Source organism: Ictalurus punctatus, chromosome 28 (assembly GCF_001660625.3).
Source record: "Ictalurus punctatus breed USDA103 chromosome 28, Coco_2.0, whole genome shotgun sequence".
In the NCBI taxonomy this organism is placed as follows: domain Eukaryota; kingdom Metazoa; phylum Chordata; class Actinopteri; order Siluriformes; family Ictaluridae; genus Ictalurus; species Ictalurus punctatus.
In genome coordinates this window covers 8,808,458-8,813,457 of record NC_030443.2, presented here as the reverse complement: position 1 = coordinate 8,813,457, position 5,000 = coordinate 8,808,458, and the positions used below count along the sequence as shown (strand labels likewise).

Genomic DNA, 5,000 nt, shown 5'->3' with positions numbered 1-5,000 from the left:
CATAAATCTTCCAGACTGTTTAATTAGACAGTCATCTCTGTGTACATTTGACCCACTAAGAATTGTGATAGTGATTATAGCTGAAACTCTCTGAAACACCCATGTTGAATCTTGTTTGTGGACTTTAGCTCCACCTTCATCACTGTTGTTCCTGAGCTACTCCTCAGCAAACTCATCCAGCTGAACATACCCTCCAACACCTGTCAGTGAATCACTAATTTTCTGACAGGAAGGATGCAGTATGTGAAATTGTGCCCCCACCTCTCAGACTGTGTTCACCACTCCTGCACTCCCTTTATACCAATGACTGCATCACAACAGAAAGCTCCATCAAAATCATTAAGTTCATGGATGACAACTGTAGTGGGTCTCCTCTCCAACGATGATGAGACTATCTACAGAAGTAAAGCAGACAGTCTTATTGCATGGTGTGCCCATCACAACCTAGAGCTTAATATTGCCAGGATGGTTGAAATGCTGGTTGAGTTTTGCAAACATCCATCTACCTGTCAATACTTGAAAATCGAAGGCTCAGCTGTATCCAAGGTTGAGTCTTTCAGATTCTTAGGGACCACCATCACCAACCAACTTAAATGGGACAACAACATAACCATCCTCCTCAAGAAAGCATGCCAAAGACTGGTCTTTCTTCAACAACTCAGGAAGCTCAATGTACATCAACTGGTCCTGATAAGATTTTATCCAGCCATCAAAGAACTTGTGCTCACTACCTCAATCACAGTCTGGTTCCCTTCTGCCTCTTCCAGCTGCAAGGCCAGAATGCAGCGAGTGGTCCACTCAGCAGAGATGAACATCAGATGTAAACTCACCAAAATCAAGGACCTATACACCATCAGGGCAAAGAGGAGGTAAGTGAAAACTGCTGCTGACACCAAACATCCAAGCAACCACCTCTTTGCAAGCTGCCATCACAAAGGCGCTATGGAGTACACGTCACATTCAAATTTCTTTCAGGACGCCATCCAGTTACTCAACCGCCCCAGTCTGTTCTGCCAGGCTTCTGGATTTCCTAAATTATTAAATTTGTTTTAATTTTAATTATTAAAAAAAAAAAAAAAAAAAAAAAAAAAAAAAAGACAGACTAGTTGTCTTTTCCACATTGTTGCAAAGAATGCCACACAGGCTACAAATAAAATTTCCAGCTTCAATTATTTTTTACCAATAGCTAACAATAAATGTAAATAAATAGGTGCAATGAGTTCAATAACTGTGACAGTATCATGTTATACGATATAAGGACATAAAAGTTCTTAAAATGCACTCCTTTTGAAGAGTTAAACTCAGCTGAAATCGCTGATTAACTGAGTACAGCACTAAAAATCCTACCTTAATAATGGAAGGAGGATGTTATGTCTACAAAAGCATCTGGGGGGTTTTAATCTCATGGTCAACTCCTACCGCAGTAGCATCCAAAAACAAGTCTGGATTGTCCTCTTTGGTCTGTTGATCTAACTCTAAACTAGTTGAGTGGGATGTCGCACAGTCCCACGTACACCTTTATATTAATTTGCTTGGGGTGTAAAAGTGTTATACGTCTATTATGAAAAAGAAAAAAAATCCTTTTCCTAGTGTATAATTAAAAACAAAATACTTAAATAAAATACATCTTCTGCTTCACTGTTCCTCACAACCACCCACAAATTACCCTGACTAGTTGAAATCTCCACTGTAGTGACTTATGAATGTATTAGTAAAGAGAACTTCATTATAGTGGTTGACCTGGGCCTCTGTAGATGGAAACTGAACAACTACATTTATTAAGTTGTGTGAGTTGGAAAAATATACCAAGTAAAAATCCAAGCTCAGGAAATTAACAGGAAATTGTAGTAGTCACATGCATCCTGTATCTTCATAGCAAGGGGTCTGTTCTATGGTTAAACCATAGATGCTAACAGTGCATCGTTACTTCTATTTATAGACACAAAAGATTAAATAAACTAAGAGATGTTAAATTTTTCATGAAATGCACTGGATGTTTAGCATTTTCTGATACAGAGAATTGCTAGTGTAAGTTACTTGCATTAGATTTTTGTAACATGGGCTGTCCTTGGGGGTTAATCTCACATCTGTGAGTGCTAATCAATACAGATTCAGAGAGAATTCAGGGCTGCATTCCAAACCACATAACATTTACTATCTATTATTCTTAAATAATCGTGGCACCAACGTTGCACAGTAGAGCTGCAACAACTAATCGATAAAATCAATAATAATCGATTATGAAAATCGCAGTCAACGAATCTCATTATCGATTAGTTGGTCTGCGCATGGCATGTTTACACATTACGTTATTTCTGCGCCGAAAACACGCTCCGGAGAATAAATACTAAAGTTGCGTCCCAAATTACATACTATACACTTACACTATGCATTATGCACTCGACAGTCTAGTGTATGACTTTTAGAACGGTAATATCATCTCAAATAGAACACTAGCGGTTTTTCTTACTAACCGGAAGTATAAGCTACTTCATAGGCAACGGCACATGTCATATGCATGCAATGCATGGCAATAGCTTCAGCCTAATACCCAGAGTCACCGATAATAACTTCTTCAGTTTACTGTTTGTCAGCGTTACCTTTTATTCCCGACATGACCTGAGTCACCATCAGGCAGAAGCGAAATCGTCAACCGACTGAGGAAGAAAGTCCTCTAAGGCAGGGGTGCATTTTATATTAAATACAGCAGAGAAGATTTATAAACTTTATAAAGCGGAGTTTGTGTAGCAGGGAAGCATGACAGTGATGCTGTCGCAAGTTGCTTAAAAAGGTTTAGTTTAATTTAAGTTTGTCTTTATATGCTGTATCAGTGTAACTTCTGTTGTTTATTATAACAGAAGTGATTCGTCAGTAACGAGGCCACGTTTTGCTCCTCACACACGGTGTAGATGCACTGATACAGAGTGAGAGCACGAGAAAGGTCTTTAATGTCTAAAGCACTATGATCAAAAGTAAACAAGTAAAACAACATGTGAAAAAGCAGTGAGTAACAGAAACCACAAGGTGCAGTGAAAGAGTTTTATTATTAATTTAGGACTGTAGTTTAATTCAGTGCTTTTTTGTGCATCTATGAAAAGTAATATGTGTGCACAAACAGCACTGAGTTAAACTACAGTACTAAATTAATAATATATATTCTTGTGTGTGTGTATTGGGTTCTTTTCAGTCTTATATAATTGGACAAACAGTTGTGTAAAGTTTTAGTCTGAAGTTTATATTTGTAACACTCAGTTTGTGGATTTTATTTTAAATAAACAAAACAACTGTACTGAAAGTTTGCCCCCCCCATCAGATTATTCGAAAAATAAAATCGGCCAACTAATCGATTATGAAAATAATCGTTCGGTGCAGCCCTAGTGTACAGAAAAACTATTTACATTAAGTTGGCATCCAAAATGTCCCTTACCGCCACGGCACACACAAATTTATACATGAATGTCGTTCGTAAAATCACCACCAGGTGCCGCAAAGGGATGTGCTGCTTATACAGATTTTGTTTTTTATTAAACACAATTAGAGCTGTAAGTCAATGGATGTGAATCAGCAGGGGGCATATTTGTTTGCATTCATGTTCTATGATTTCTCCGGATCAGAGAGTGGGCGTGTGCATGTCTGTGCGAGAGAACGTTGACCGCACCGATGACAACTGCAGCAAACCGCAAAACATTAGAAACATTTAGAATGTTAGAAATGTTGTTAAAATTATGAGTGTTTTTAAAAAAAAAACGCATCACCCAGGTTTTAAAATTATTCAGCTCCCAGCTATGGAAATCCTATGATTCCAGTGCTACTTAGCAGTATGCAGTAGCAAATGAAAAATCGCGACTGCAACCGCAGCAGCAGTAAAGCCATTCTGCAGGCATAACTACTGTATCACAATAGTATGCAGTTTGGGACTCCTGTATTTACAACTCTGAAGACAAAATACATGGCCAAATGTTTGTGGACAGTCGGCATTCCAGTTCATCTAAAAGGTGTTCAGAGGGGTTGAGAGATCAGGGCTTTGTGCAGGCCACTAGAATTCCTCCACACCTATCTCGGCAAACCAGGTCTTCAAGGACCTCGCCTTGTGCACATGAGCACTGTCATTCTGCAACATGCTTGGGCTAGGCCCATTAGTTCCAGTGAAGATAAACCAATGCTACAGCAAAGACAACCTATACAGGTCTGAGCTTCCAACTTTGTGGCAACAGTTTGGAAAATGTTCACATAAGGGTGTGATGGTCATGTGTTCATAAACTTTCATCCCTATAGTAGCACAATTATCTGCTGTATTTCCTCAACCACTCAAACTCCAAAAACAAGATAAATCAGTGTCAGCCAACTTTGTTCATGTCTAAAGTTAGGGTTTGTTTGGCATTTTGGAGCTGGCATAAGATTGTACTGTGTAAAAGTCTTCGGCACCCTTTTTAAATACAAAATAAATAAAAGAAAAATACAAATCAATACATTGACTACAAATGTATGCAAGACGTATACTTTATGACGTTATTACTTTACCTTACAGAAAAATGTTTGTCATTAAGACATCAAAAAATGTATGTCTCTTCAGACAAAAAAACCAACAACAGAATGAACAGAATAAACAGAAATGTGACTGTAAAAGTCTCCAGAAGAAATTTGACAGCCAATATTCTTAAAGAATGTTATGAAGAATACCCTAGGCTGCTGATGCATTTTTGAAGGCTAAAGGTTTTCAACTTCAAGTGGTAAAATACCAAATATTTACTTTGCTTAGTATATTACTGTCCACTGCTCTTTATAGAACTTTTTTTTAATGTGAAACACTTAAATTATTTTTTGAATGCATCTTTGCTTTACAGCTTTTCTTTATATGTGCCCTAGATTTTGTACAGTACTGTATTGCAAATTTCCTGTCAGTTCCTCCACCCATCAACTCCTGAAACACCGCTGAGTGAGTATTACCATTACAGGATTGTCAGCGCAACTGAACATATTATACAGTTTCCTGGCTCAAT

General features: G+C 37.9%; 1 protein-coding gene across 2 annotated transcripts in view; it reads right to left on the bottom strand.

Annotated features, from left to right (window-relative positions):
* Nucleotides 1–5,000, bottom strand: part of ppp6c (protein phosphatase 6, catalytic subunit) — a 50,913-nt gene that overhangs the window by 22,793 nt on the left and 23,120 nt on the right. The gene's annotated exons all lie outside the window — the stretch shown is intronic.